Here is a 16,303-nt window from a genome sequence, read left to right as displayed (position 1 = left end):
TCTCTCTCTATTGTTACACTGTACTACTTATTTCCCACTGCTCCTGTGCACAGGAGGAATTAAATTTGTGGCCAGCATCTGCTACAGAGAGGCAGAATCAAAGTTTCTAGATTCAGGGAATAATTGGATGGTGTTTCTGTTAAGCAAGATAAGGCACATGTAGGAGAAGCCGATATGATAGAAAGATGCTGATCTCACTTTTCAGCAAGTAGAGTCTGGTGTGTTTGTGGAACATATAGGCAAAGATATCCTGTAAGCAGCTTGAGAGGAAAATCTGGAGTTCAGGGAGGATTTTGGCATTGGAGATAAAAATTTGGATCCTACTCAAGTTTTATTGGAAGCCTAAGAGTAACTTAAAAAACAATAGAGTTGCCTACTTAGAGGGTCACTGATAAAAAAACAACATGTTGTTTTCTCTGTCAGTTGATACTCGTACAGGATCCCCCAAAAATGTGCACCTAGGAGATTGGAATATCCTCTCACAAACATTCTGTTGAAAACATCTCATCCCTCTCCCATCCCATTCTTGCACAAAAACCCAGATTGAGACTAGAGAGCAACAGGGATCCCAAAGTCACCTGCAGAAAGTCACTTCTATCTTGGCTAGGGCTGAAGGTTGCAGCTAAGACATAGTATTCACCCCCTAAGAAGCAGTCAAATACTGAACCAGAAAAAAAGAAAAAGAAAAAAGAAAGAAGCACAGAAAAGGTAATATGTTGCCAGAGGCATTGGTCAGACCTTAAGAAGAGTGGATGTGGAATTACCTGAATTGGTATCTCATCTAATTCTAAGGTCAAGATATCATGCAAAGCCTGGGCATAACTGGAAAGTTAGAGACCCCCTTGGCCTTCTGTTCACCAGGGGGGATTTCTCCCCTTTCTTTGTTGCCATTCTTTGTCTCCCATTGCCACAGCACCTGTGGAATCAGTTGTGGTCTAGACGGCATCCCTCGAGAGGCTCCAAGATTAGTCCTTGGTCTGCCCAACTGCTATCTGTTATTTTCTGCTCAAAAAGCTTGCTCGTTCTTATGATGTCAGTGATCGCCTCCCTGCTGCTAATTTCCAGCCCCACTTCTTACTGCAGTTCCAGTCCCTTCAATCTTGCTACTCAAAGGGCATCCACCTTTGGTCCATTCCAAGCTCCTTTCCATGGTCCTAGCTTGCCTCACTCACAATTTCAGGAGCTTGCAAAATGCCAGCTGTTGGACCAGCTTTAGAAGATTTTCACAAAGAACCTTCCGTTTCCTGTCTCAAAAACACTGTTCTCTACTCTAACCTTCACTCATCTCTGACCCCTGTTTTGTTCCACTCTTCCATATCTTCCATCTGCTCTGTCTCTTTCTATTCTTTAGCCACAATCCCATTTTAGATGCATATCCCTTGAACTGAATTATGGCAGTTGCTCCCCTGGCCTGATCAGCACAGCTTCCATGAGAAATTCTCATCTTTCTCCCTGGACCACTTTGTTGGGGCTACTTCTTACCCAGCCTCTCTATGAAGGTACAATGTTCAGATATACTAACAGGTCTCACACCCTCATTTCCCGATGTCCAAAATTAAGGTCATCAGTTCCCTCCAAATCTGCTCTGGTTCCCAGCTTCTCTGCTCTAACCGCCAAGGTTTGAAACTTTGAAGACATTTTGAAATCATATCTCTCCTTTATCCTCTAATTTCATTTAGCACCAAGCCCAGCACTTCTGTGTTTCTACTTTATCTCTCTAAACCAAGCCCTCATCACCACCCACCTGAATCACATTGTGGTTTCTACTAGGCCTCCTAACCTCGGTTTTCCTCCTCCCTGCATGCCACTGCCATATTACTCCTTCTTGAATGCTCTTCCCTCCTATCATCCACCTACTCAATGACTTTCAGGACTCATTGTTTCCTAGAGCATCAAGGTGAGACTTGTGGTGGCACAGAATGAATATTGCTAAGCTGGGGCATAGCGCTATGCCGTATATTAATTTTAGCCCTAAGACTTCTTTTTTCTTTTTTCTTTCCTCACCAGCTTTGGACAGAGAAAGCCATGGAACTTGGGCAAGTAATTAGCTTCCCTGAACCCTTTAAAAAAGTCTGTACTGGGGTCGGGTGCTATGGCTCACGCCTGTAATCCCAGCATTTTGGGAGGCTGAGGCGGGCGGATCTCAAGGTCAGGAGATCAAGACTATCCTGGCTAACACGGTGAAACCCTGTCTCTACTAAAAATATTAAAAAATTAGCTGGGCGTGGTGGCGGGCGCCTGTAGTCCCAGCTACTCAGGAGGCTGAGGCGGGAGAATGGCATGAACCCGGGAGGTGAAGCTTGCAGTGAGCCAAGATTGCCCACTGCACTCCAACCTGGATGACAGAGCGAGACTCTGTCTCAAAAAAAATAAAAATAAAAAAATAAATAAATCTGTACTGTAGTGATAACATGAAGGCACTTAAAAAATTTTAATTATAAGGCACTATATAAATATGAAGTATGATGGGGTATTGCCATTAACATACTTATTTTGTGGGGAGAGGTCATCCATACCTCAAGTATTTATCATTTCTTTGTATGAGGAACATTCCAATTCCACTATTTTAGTTATTTTAAAATATACAATAAATTATCTTTGACTTCAGTCACCCTGTTGTGCTATCAAATACTAGATCTTATTCCTTCTAACTATATTTTTGCATCCATTAACCATTTCCACTCCCCCTCACACCTTCCCAGCCTCTGGTAATCATCATTCTCCTCACTATCTCCATGAGTTCAATTGTTTTAATTTTTGGTTCCCACACATGAGTGAGAATATGCATTTATATTTCTGTGCCTGGATTATTTCACTTAACAATGTTCTCCAGCTCCATCCATGTTGTTGCAAATGGCAGGATTTCATTCTATTTTAGGGATGAATAATATTACATTGTGTATATGTACTACATTTATTTCATCCATTCATTCATTGATGGACACTTAGACTGATTCCAAATCTTGGCTGTTGTGAATAGTGTGCAATAAACATGGGGGTACAGCTATCTCTTTGATATACTTATTTCCTTCCTTTTTGGTGTGTACCCAGCTGTGAGATTGCTGGATCATAAGGCAACTCTATTTTTAGTTTTTTGAGGAACCTCCGTCCTATTCTCCATAGTGGCTGTGCTAACTTACGTTTCTACCAACAACATACAAAAGTTTGCCTTTCTCCACATCCTTGCCAGCATTTGTTATTGCCTGTCTTTTGGTTATGAGCCATTTTAACTGCAGTGAGATGCTATCTCATTGCAGTTTTGATTTGCATTTCTCTGATTGATGTTGAGCATTTTTTCATATATCTGTTGGCCATTTGTATGTCTTCTTTTGAGAAAAGTCTATTCAGATCTTTTGTCCCCTTTTTTTTTCTCTGATCTGTCAGGGATGAATTTTGCCCATTTTAATTGGATATTACATTTTTTCCCATTGAATTCTTTGAGCTTCTTATATATTCTGATTATTAATCTCTTGTCAGATGAGTAGTTTGCAAATGTTTTTTCCTATTCTTCACTTTGTTGATTGTTTCCTTTGCTGTGCAGAAGTTTTTTAACTTGATGTGATCCTATTTGTCCATTTTTGCTTTGGTTGCCTGTGTTTTTGAGGTATCACTTGAAAAATCATTGTCCAGACCAAAGTCCTAGAGACTTTCCCCAGTGTTTTCTTTTAGTAGTTTCACAGTTCCAGGTGTTAAATCTAAGTCTTTAGTTCATTTTGATTTGATTCTTGTACATGGCAAGAGAGAGGGGTCTAGTTTCATTCTTCTGCATATGGATAGCCAGTGTTCTCAGCTAACATATGCATTTGTCTGGGCTTTAGGATTCCTCATAAACTAGTTCCCAGGCAAGAGTAGGGAGGTTTCCCCTAAACCCTGGTCTTAAAATTGCCAAGGAAAAGGCTCCCGGAACATAGCTGGAGTGCATCAAATTACTTTCAGATATTAAGTTTCCCCAATTGTGACATTCCCTATTGGTCTGATTCTGGGTTAGTAAAGTGGCTATAATCTAGGTAGAAGTGTCTTTGTGATCAGAGATCAGATTTTTGTGATCCTTACATACAAAGGTGGTGACTAAAGCCACTGTGAAGAATGTGCTTGCCCAGAGAGAGTGAGGATCTGAGAAGAGGACTGAGATTAATGCTTAGGGCACCACCCGCACAGGGATTGGTCATTTATTAGATTTCCTAGAGCTCAGCTCAGTGCCAACCATGCAGAGGGTAATAAATAAACATTTTTTGAATTGCATTCCATTAAATAGTATAGTTTTCATTCATTGATTCATTCACTCAATAGATACTTGTTAAGTACCTAGAAACGGTTAGGTTATGGGCTGGGTACTGAGGATACAAATTGAAGTGATCAAACTAAGCACTGTACTGGGAACTTAGAGTTGGGGAACAGGAGGTTGGAGGCAGACCTTCATCAAATAATCTCAACAATACAATCACCAATGTGATAATATATAAGCTAGCCTGGAGTCTAGTGGAATGTATTTCTAATACAGTGACATTTAAACTAAGATCCAAAGCCTGACTGTATTTTGGAGTGGTCAATAAATTCTTATGAGCAGTGACTGATAGCCTCTGATACTTGACCCAGCAAAGAGACTCTGACACTGGGAATCTCTGGGAGAGAGAAGGTGAAGGCTGGGCCAGAGGAAGGATGCTGGGCAGCCATATCCTTTTCTGCAAATGGAGCACAGTAGGGTTTCTCAAAAACCCTGTGCAGGTTGCTCCTCACTGCATGCATTAAGTTGCCTTACTTACGAAGAATAATATTAAAAACCTGAGCTTAAAACTTACTTGGAAAAATATTGCAAAGGCACAAGCAAAGTTTAACCCCCATTTGCATAATGACAAAGTTGTCCTCCTAAGTCACATCTATGGACATGTCTTTTGGACAATCTCACTGGAAACCGTTGTGCTCAGAACCTGTCTAACCCAGCATCTGGCTCCATCCTGTCTCGGGAAAATAACACAAACGTTTGGCATCAGGCAAGAGGCTTCAGCCTGTTACTAACTAATACCTCCTCTTTACATAGCGTAACTTTTTCAACTGATGGGTTTTACCCCACTACAATGTGATTAATTCTTTTTGCCACTAGAAGGACACGTGGCTAAGTAGCTTAAGGATTAAAGGAGTATATGAGAAAAGCAGTTTTCTTGTTTCACTTTTTTCATTTAAAAAGAAAATAATGCTTAGGAAGGTGGGATGGAATTTCCTTGCAGAAACCACAGGATTGGGTTGCAATGTCATTGAGTATCATGGAAAACAAAGACGATACACTTCAGTAGGTGCTTTCTGGGTCCAACCCTTTAAAGGCTTCCTCTCAGGGATGCTAGAGCTTCCCAAGGCTTTCCTCATGCTGTGAGGCTACACCCATTAAGTATTTTTTTCCATCTCCTCCTTTAACACCTTGCAGAAAAGAATGTTCTAAACACAAAATAACATGTACATATGGCAATTAAAAATGAATTAAAAATATGATACATACGAGAAAACAGACCATATTGTTTATGTTTGTCATCTCTATTTTCATTTTGCTTTTTTTCGTCTGCCTTTGAGCACATCACAAACCTTTTGGGAAGCTGCCTCTTCATTCATCTTTTAGGCTGTTTCTCAGAGCAACTTCATAACTACTATTTTCATATTTTATAACATTGAGGGGGAAGTTGCAGTAAATATTAATTACTTCATATAATACAGAGCTGTAATGTCTTCTAAGTAAACATCTGGGTCACAGCTAGATTATAAAACTAGTTAAATCATTTGAAAGGGTACTTTTCTTAACATTTAAAGTTATTACTCTGTTTGCTTTCATTTTAATTACCAAATTCTCTCTCTTTTTTTTAAAGCAAAGACATTTGTTCCTTCTGTCTTTCTGTATTTGCAAGCCTGTGAAATCTCTATCAAGCTGAAACTCACACAGCTCTGAAAACTGGGCTGCATTCACATGGGACCTGGTTTGCTTCTTGATCTTTGCAGTTTATGAACCCTCATCCCAGGCACTGTTTTTCTTTAGTCAATAGGTTTTTTTTTTGTGTGCCCAAAAGTCTCACAGGGACACATACGGAAACAAAAACACAGCACCCCAGGGTTTGGAGAACATCATCCTCACACCATTATGCTTTTGTTTTACGACCATCCTTGTTCTCTGCAAACAGCATGTTTTTAAAAGGCAAGAGGCTGAAGCAAAGGAACAAAAGAAGAGAAGTGGTAAGGGAAAAGAAGATAAAAGTGGCCATGATCAAAGAAGAAAGTAGGAAGAGGAAGAAGGCAGCTGAGGCTAAAATTTAGCAGAAGATCCCATGGTCTCATATTTTTGGCACTTTCCGGTTTTGATTCTATTTGCACTATTTGTTGGGTTTAGTATAGAGAATCTTAGCATTTTCAGGGTTAGCCTGGAAGGAGGGAGGCTTGGACGGAGCAGATAGGGGCCACATGGAGTTTAGTTTTCTCTCATCCACAGCCAAGAGGGAGTTGGACAAGGATTATTTTACTCATGACTTTTGTGGGCAACTAATAAAAATGTACTTGAACTAACTTCACCAAAAATGGGAAATTCACTCAAATCACTACTAAGACATCTCACAGAACCCAAGGCAGGAAGGCTGCTGAGCATCCACAGGGATGGAACCAGAAATTAAGCACGGTGGGAGTTAGTTTCTCTTAGCTTCACTCTCTTGTCTCTGAATCTCTCTCCCTCTCTCTCTCTCTCCAGCGTCTTGCTTAACAGGTGCATGCCACCACACCCTGTTAATTTTTTAAAAAAAATTTTTTGTAGAGACAGGGTCTTGCCATGTTGCTCAGGCTGGTCTCGAACTCCTGGGCCAAAGTGATCTTTCCACCTCAGCCTCCTAAAGTTCTGGGATTACAGACGTGCGCCACTGCGCCCAGTCTGCACATCTCCTCTTTATTGGTCTCTCTGTCTGTAGACTAGCTTTCTCTTCTTCTCTGTGCGTTGGACTCCTCTCCACACCCTCTCAGTTCCTGGATCCCTGGTAAACTGACTAGCATCTCAATACCCAAACCCCAAATGCTCAGGATAGAAAAGCTTTTGGGCTCACGCCAACAAATGCCAACAAGTGAAGGCACCGTCCTCTAGATCAGGCGCCCCCTCTTATCCAATCAGTGGAAGAGGTGGGGTCACATGATACAAACATTACTTTAGGGACCCACATCTGTGTAAGTGGACTAGTTCTCAGAGAAGGAAAGTCTGGTGAGGTGGAATTCCCCAAAGCTATCCACTACATTCCAGTGCCTTTATTGCCATTTATTTGTTTCCACTCTAAGGAGAACTAGAGAAGGGAGAGGGGAAGGGAGAAAGTCTTGGTTTGTTCGCTGAAAGGAGTCAACATTCACAAGTATTTATTGAATGAAACAGAAAGGTGGCAATGTGGAAAAGAAAAAGCAGAGGAGAATAAGCATGAAGGAAAGTACAGTATTTGATTTCACAGTCATTTTCTTCCAATGCTCCTTTTAAATTATTCCTACTCTCATTGGGAAATGATTCCAAAGTGATCACTGTATTTATACAGCTATACCCATACTCAACAGTAGACTTCAGGGGAAAGCACATTAAAACTATGCTGAATATCATTCACATTCAGCAGAATGACAAAAATTAAAAGGACTGACAATTCTAAGTGAGAGTAAGAATGTGGAGAAACTGGAACTCTCAGATATTGCTTCTGCAGAATGTACAAATTTAAAAAACTGTTTGGTTAAATACAAACCTACCCTCTGATCCAGCAGTTTCACTCCTGGGTATATACTCAAGAAAAATGAGCACATATATCCACCAAAAGACATGTATAAGAATATTTACAGAAACTTTATTTTTAATAACTAAAAATTGTAGGCAACCCAACTGTTCAACCATAGTAGAATGAATAAACTCTAGAATATTCATAATAGAATATTACACATCAACAAAAAAAATGAACACCTATATTTAACATTGGTGAGACTCATAGATATAGTTTGGAGTGACAGAAGAGAAAAACAAAAGAGTATATGCTGTAAGAACATATGGCAGGATTCCATCCACGTGACATTCAAGAATTGACAAAAACAAATCTATACATGTAGACGTCAGGTTAATGGTTACTTTTGAGGGGTTATTGACTGGCTGGGGGCATGAGGGAATCTCATGAGGTGACAGAAATATTCTATATATTAGCCAGGCATGATGGCTCACATCCATAATCCCAGCACTTTAGGAGGCCAAGTCGTGAGAGGATCACTTGAGGCCAGGAGTTCAAGGTTGCAGTGAACTATGATCACAACACTGCACTCCAGCCTGAGTGACAGAGCGAGACAAAAAAAAAAAAAAAAAGAAAGAAAGAAATATTCTATTTATTGATCTGAGTGGTTGTTACACAGGGGTAGACTTATGACAAATTTAATCAAGCTACACACTTAAGAAAATGAGTGCTTTTTACTGTATGTAAGTTATACCTAAATTTGAAAAAATATATACCCATTTGCTCTCTTTACAAAGAAAAATACCTTGGGAGGGTTTCTCCAGGGTCGTAGAGAATGCCATCAGAACGCTTTCTGTTCTTTCCTTGGTGGTACTCAAACATACTGATCCGATGCCATGGCTTTCTCCTAAACACTGCTTCTAAATGTTTGAATTTGATAAAACCACGTGAATAAGCAATAGTGGGACTCTTCAGCATTGTCTGCATGATGGACTAAGCACGAAGTAGTATTTCAGTGTTTGGCAACACAGTATGCAGAAGGTGGGGCAGATAAAAATATAGCATACTTGGCGTATGTTCTCCTCTGTGCCTGCGGGACAATTCATGGATAGAGAAACGGATATCCATTGGCATGTGAGTTAGTTAGCTCAGAGTCTGTCCTGGCTAGGAATACTGGCCTCCTCTACATTTTCTTCCCGGTTTTGACAGAAGAATGCTTTGTGCGAGGAGGTAGTCAAGAGGTCCTGGATGCCAGTGTGGGGGCGGTTCCTCATCTTCAGTGCCTTTCTTTAAGGCGACAAGTTCATAGCGTCCTTTGTGGTACAATAGCTAAGCACACTGAGAGGTCCATAACCCCTCCTCACATTGCCTCTATCCTCAGCACCATGCCATGTCCTGGACAGACACTTAATGAGTTTCCAGGCCCTGGCAAGATTTGGTCTTTCTTTGTGAACCTCAAGGTGGGCCCTTTTAATTAATCTCCAAAGTATCTGGATCCTGTTTCTTCACACAGGTCAAATAACTAAGCTTCTTGAGCCCCTTATCTAAGCTCCATGAGAATGAAAGCATGAACTACTTTCTGAGCGATTTGCCTCAATTCCTTAATATCTTCCTTATATGAGTTGACAAGGTGCCGTGCCCCATCCCCAGGAGTGGATGTCACCAGAGAGTAGGCGATCATTTTAATTGCTGAAATGGGAACAGCACATTGTGGAGTCGAGCAGAAGCTCATGTGAAATCTCTTTGAGAGGACTGAAAAGTTTTCTTCTATTTTGGATGGCTTTGTTTTTGCCACTCCTTGCATCCTTCCCTGCCTTCTCTTTCATTTCCTTTGCATCCTTTCTCTGCACCTTCCTATTCTCTCATCGAACTGCAAGAATTAGTCTCTCCCATCAGTTGTATTTCCAAATACCCTTTCCTGTGGCATCACTTTTTTTTTGTAGGAGAGCTAGAACAGACCACCCCACACCATGCACCTCTTTTATTCCCTCTCCTCTTCTAACCTGACTCCATTTAATAATTTGACTCAACAGAATATGGAAGATGTTGAGAACTATTTACACAGACACCTTCATTTATTTAAATGAAGGCAGGTTTTGCTACAAATATAGAATGCTTTTCACTTTAACTAAAATACACCACCAAGATTGATTAAATGAGCTTCTCTGTCTGACTTTTAGCTTGCTTAAGGAGATTTGTTGTTGTTGCTTGTTTTGAAACAGGGTCTTGCTCTGTTAGCGCAGGCTGAAGTGCAGTGGCGTGATCATGGCTCACAGCAGTTTCAACTTCTGGGGCTCAAGTGTCCTCCTACCTCAGTCTCCTGAGCAGTTGGGACCACAGGTGTGTGCCATCACAACCAGCTGATTTTTTTGTTCTCTGTAGATATAGGGATCTCACTATATTGCCCAGGCTGGTTTCAAACTTCTGGCCTGAAGTAATCCTTCCACTTTAGCCTCCCAAAGTCCTGGAATTATAGGCATGAGCCACCACATCTAGCCTGTAATTCTTTATAACTGTGACTTGTAAAAAATTTTGTAAACACATTTAATTTCACACAAATACAAAAGCATGATGAGCTCCCATGTGCCTGTCATCCACCTTTCACAATTATCTACAATTTGTCAATCGTTTCATTTATCCACTATGCATATTTTTCTTTCCTTCGATGTTTTAAAGCAGATTTCAGATAGCATTGCATTGTTTATACTTCATTGTATTCACTGACCTTTAATATTCCTAGGCAAACACAAAGATAGAAGGTATGAGAAAAATCTTCAAAACTTTTCGTAAAGCTGTTTGTTCATTTTCATTGGTAAATTCATTTGGAAATGTAAACAGCCAATGTATTTATAGCATAGAAAGTTCAATTGTGTTACATATTGTTTTAGAGCCTCAGAAACAGGAATTCGTGACAAAAGGCATATGTTTTACAACTAGCATTTATGCTTAAGTGTTTCCCAGATATATCCATTTACCACGGGGTTCCTACCCTTCTTGGGATCCATGGACTGGAACCAAAACATGACACTTCAAGTAATAAGTGAGAGGGGAGATGGCCATCACTCATTGTACTTTGTGGTTTATAACCAGTAGGGCAACATATTTGGAAGTCTAAAATGTCTTAGTTTTCAAAGTGTTAAGCTCACTTAGTGCCAAATGGTTATTTGATGTTATAACATGCAAACAAACCAGAGACAATGGAAGTCACCATGCATCAGTAGGCCAGAACCAAAGAACAGTGATGGTAGCTTTTCTTTTCTTTTTTTTTTTTTTTTTGAGACAGAGTCTCTCTCTGTCACCCAGACTGGAGTGCAGTGGCGCGATCTCAGCTCACTGCAACCTCACTTCCCAGGTTCAAGTGATTCTTGCGCCTCAGCCTCCTGGGTAGTTGGGATTACAGACGTATACCACCACACCCTGCTAATTTTTGTATTTTTAGTAGAGATGGGGTTTCACCATGTTGGCCAGGCTGGTCTTGAACTCCCAGCCTCAGGTGATCCACCCACCTCAGTCTCTCAAAGTGCTGGGATTACAGGCATGAGCCACCGCGCCCAGCCAGATGATAGCTCTTTTTTATTTATTTATTTATTTAATTTTTTTTTATTATACTTTAAGTTCTAGGGTACACGTGCATAGCATGCAGGTTTGTTACATATGTATACTTGTGCCATGTTGGTGTGCTGCACCCATCAACTTGTCAGCACCCATCAATTCATCATTTATATCAGGTATAACTCCCAATGCAATCCCTCCTCCCTCCCCCTTCCCCAAGATGATAGCTCTTCTATTGGTATTATTGTTCTTAAGTTATTCTGTGCTTTTCCTCCTAATTGAGGTGAACTGTTTATTAAGCTTATCTGTGGTCTCTTACTGAAAGCCTTGTTAAACTTAGATTCTTAGTTTTATGAAGGCAGCCAAACAGGTCTCAAAGATTTCTACTATAAAAATGTTTTGTTCCATGTAAATTCTTGCATCCTGAATTGACTTTGTTAGCCTGAAGCTAGAAAGTTGGCCTTTAGTTTACCTCATATTGTAGATCTTCTTTTGAGGGCAGGAATAGTAGAGAATGGACGATCACAAGTCTTAGGCCAATTGTGGAGAGTTGAGGGCTCAGCTTTGAATTCATGACAGTACCAGCTCCCAATATTTCTATATGGGAGGAGAATGAGAGATCAAACACTGAGGATTTGTCTTGCAGTTGCCTAGCACTTTATGTAAAATGTAGAAAATGTCAACTGTCCATATCAAAGATAAGGGGCATTGATGGATTAAGGGGTGTCCAAAGGCTCTTCCATTGCTTCATGTCTATCCCTGGTAGAATCCCATAGTCTCTTCTATGTTTCTGGGTTTCCTTCCTTCCTTCCTTCCTTCCTTCCTTCCTTCCTTCCTTCCTTCCTTCCTTCCTTCCTTCCTTCCTTCCTTTCTCTTTCTTTTTTTCCTCCTCTCTCTCATTTTTTTTTTTTTTTTTGACAGTGTCTCGCTCTGTCACCCAGGCTGGAGTGCAGTGGCACAATCTTGGCTCACTCCAATCTCTGCTTCCCAGCTTTAAATGACTCCCAAGTAGCTGGAATTACGAGTGTGCGCCAACATGCCTGGCTAATTTTTGTATTTTTTGTAGAGACGAAGTTTCACCATGTGGTCCAGGATGGTCTCAAACTCCTGGGCTCAAGTGATCCACCCAACTCGGCCTCCCAAAGTGCTGGGGTTACAGGCATGAGCCATCATGCCCAGCCACCCCTGGGGTTTTCATAGCAAACTTTCGCTTAGTTTATTTTCTTGTGGAAGTCTTAGGTGAACTTTGCCTATGAATGAACCCCTAGAAAGCTAGAAAGCCATTATTATTACTACTGTATTTATAGTAACCATTATTATTACTACCATATTTATGTTCTACCCATTTCCAATAATTGTAGGCAGCCAAGAGTACACAGTTGTCCTCAACTTTTAAAATAATGATGCTCTTGACAGTGAATTGTAATGTGTGTGCATAGGTGAAATTGATAGAGCTGATTCTGGACCACACCATGCTCATAAGTTTATTTTCTTTGATTAGAGGCCTTTGAAACTATCAGAAGGGTCTATCTTCCTGGCTATCCTTCTGGGCAGATTCTCTGAGAGGAAGATCCTCATCCAAAAGCAGGGGTTTTCACCTGGGGATGGGGGGATGGACTTTAGGAGGAGCTGTGGATCTCCTGCAAATGCAGGCAGTTTACTGAGGAAGGAATTTTTCTGGAGAACCCACGTTTTTCATTAGATTCTTAAATGATTCCTCCCCTCAGAAAGGTTCACTATCAAGGTTTCTAGGCAGATTTGGGGAAAATTCAGAAGAACTGGTCCTTATCAGCCTTCAGTACGAGTTTTCACTACTCAGTTGTCATCGTCCTGGTGACCTTGGGCAGCCTGAGAGGTGAGTACCCTGTGTTTAAACCCATTTGTCTATGCTTTCTATCTGTTGCTACAGCGACAGGAGTCATAAAAAGGACTTCTTGTAAACATTATCAAAAGGACACATATCAGCCCAGAGAAGCTGGGATGAATTTTCTCCCAAGGACTTGTCTAAAACTCAAAAAATGGTGAGCCCTCTTTAGCAGGCACTGCACATGAATTTAGTAACAGAATATCTGCTTGATGTAGGTGAACTGCAAAAGGTTAATTCACTTTATCCCTTTCATGATCTGTGGATATCTAACACATTTAGTTATTTTTGGACCCACCTGTCATTTTCTATAAATGTTGAATTCTCTTTTACCAAATACAGGCATGGTGTGTATGTCAGTAATGTCCTTGACCTACTTGGGCAGATAATGGCATTTGAAAAATTATCCACAATAATGTTCACCTCCATAGAAGTAGGTAATCAAGATGTAAGAATCATTAAGGATGACAGACTTTTAATTATAGGAAAGGCCTTTATAGGAAAAGTTGAAAACAGGCATACACTATTACACCATAACATGGCTGCATAATTTGTCTTTATGCTAGGTATGGTAAAGTCTAGCTTTCGGATTTCCAATTCTGCCTTCATGTGTGTTTTAAAAAATTTGTCTGCTTCGTATTTCTTGAGTTTCTATTGTTGTTTAGCTCTGAATATAAAAAGGACCCTTGATCACCATCCCTCCTAGCATCTCTTCAAAAAATAATTTCAGAACCTGCAGTTAAAAACCTCTAAATCAGGGCTTTCTAAACTGTGGCTCATAAACTTTTAGTCATGACATCATTTAGAGCATTGCAACATGGATGTGTATTTTTAATGAGATAAAATATAAGATATCAGAGGGCCTCATACATAGTAATATAGTAATAAATTAGTATATTAATAAAGTATTATTTTGTGAATTTTTTATTTAAGTTGTTTATGCCTATGTGTGTTTTGATAGTGATGTGCTGAAAAATGTTTATCAACTGGCTCCCTGAGAGAAGAGGTATGTATATATGTAAATATGTGTATACATTTATTATATATTTTACTGATATAAAGCGTGTATAGCTAAAATTTATAAATAATAATAAATACATGGTACTCATTGTGCATTTCATATAGCCAATTGATTCTCAAGAAATGCTTTCATTGATTTTTGCCAAACTTTTGCATTCATAGCCAATCTGTGGTTGCAATTCAACTCTAATTTGAGAAAATTAGACTATGAATAAATGCTTGATATCTATCAGATTCAGCAAATAAGTCCCTCACATTATTGATGAATGAGTGTATTCTGGCATAAGTGTTAATTGCTATTTTAATTTACATTAACAAATAAGATGAAAGTGAAACAATGAAGACATTTCGGAACTTCACTAATTTATCAATGACATGGAGAAATCTTTGTTGAACTGGATAATAGTTTTCAAATATTGGAAGAGTATTTCCTCAATTTTTTGTGCTATTCACATTGTAACAGTTACATATAGTTTTAAAATTTAATCTGCATTATTTTCTTCACTTTCATGAATAGAGGATCAACAAAACAGTAAATCAAGAAATCAAGCCCTGATTTATAGTGTTTGTCAATTTTTTTTTGAGGCTGAGTCTCACTCTATCACCCAGGCTGGAGTACAGTGGTGCAGTCTCGGCTTACTGCAACCTCCGCCTCCCAGGTTCAAATGATTCTCTTGCCTCAGCCTCCCAAGTAGCTGGAATTACAGGTGTGTGCCACCGTGCCCTGCAAATTTTTGTATTTTTAGTAGGGACGGGTTTCACCATATTGGCCAGGCTAGTCTTGAACTCCTGACCTCAGGTAATCTATCCAGTGGCTCAGCCTCCCAAAGTGCTGGGATTACACACGTGAGCCACTGTGCCCGGCCTAGCACATCATGATATGGCATTTCTACCACACAGATAGGAGAGAGGTAACCACAAGAATAGAGATGACAGGAAAATGTCTTACAATAATTAAGAAGTGATGAGTTTTGAGTAATTATTGTTTGTTTTTAACATTGTTTAATTTTAACTTTCTATAATTTACTTACAAATTTTATTATATTTTAGAGACAGGGTCTCACTATGTTATCCAGGCTGGTCTCAAACTCCTGGGCTCAAGCAGTTCTCACACCTCAGCCTCCCAAAGTGCTGTGATTATAAGCATGAGCCACCATGCCTAGCCAAAATTTTAATAACGACTGTATTTTTCTTTTTCTTTTTTTTTTTGAGACAGAGTCTTGCTCTGTCGCCCAGGCTGGAGTGCAGTGGTGCGATCTCGGCTCACTGCAAGCTCCGCCTCCCAGGTTCACACCATTCTCCTGCCTCAGCCTCCTGAGTAGCTGGGACTACAGGCGCCCGCCACCACACCCGGCTAATTTTTTTTTGTATTTTTAGTAGAGATGGGGTTTCACCATGTTAGCCAGGATGGTCTTGATCTCCTGACCTCATGATCTGCCCACCTTGGCCTCCCAAAGTGCTGGGATTACAGGCTTGAGCCACCACACCTGGCCAATAATGACTGTATTTAATAGTGGCTCACAATTTATACAAACATAACAGTCTGCTTTCATGAGCCCACATAAGCTGGCTCTAGCACACCACTGGTTGTGTGTCACAGTGTAAAGTGTTTTCTTAGTGAAGGTTGTGGTCTAAAACAAGTTTAGCGAACACACTCTAAAAATCTACCAGTGCAGTTGCTGACACACTCAGTGGCCAGTTGGCTTGGCATTGAACTTCATAGAGTTGTCTACCTATTAGAAGAAGTAAATTAGGTTATTTCCTGCATATTCTTTGGCATTTGATTCCTTAATATCTAAAATCAGATGTTTCCCTTTGTCTTGTTTTTAGATCGGGAAAACTTTACCCAAACATTCCAGATCAGACTCTCTTTTAGGGCTTGTTTCCATGATCATTTTAAATCTAGAGGGAACCACTGAGAATTCCATAAGTTTGAATGTCAAGGGGACCCTTTGCTCTGCTTGCCAATTCTATTACATTTATTCTTCTCATTCTCTCTGAAATGACCAATACTACCTTCTCCTCTTGTCTCAACCATCCTCCCCAATCCTCACAACTCAGCGGTATCAGACATTACCATGGTTAATATTTTGGTATAGCTTTCTAGCTTTTTCTATCTGGATATGTAGACTTTGCCTTCCAGCTTCATTGAGGTATGACTGAT

The sequence above is a fragment of the Piliocolobus tephrosceles genome, chromosome 10 (assembly GCF_002776525.5).
Source record: "Piliocolobus tephrosceles isolate RC106 chromosome 10, ASM277652v3, whole genome shotgun sequence".
NCBI classification, from domain to species: Eukaryota; Metazoa; Chordata; class Mammalia; order Primates; family Cercopithecidae; genus Piliocolobus; species Piliocolobus tephrosceles.
The sequence above is the reverse complement of the archived record's forward strand: the minus strand, read 5'-3'. Positions refer to the sequence as shown.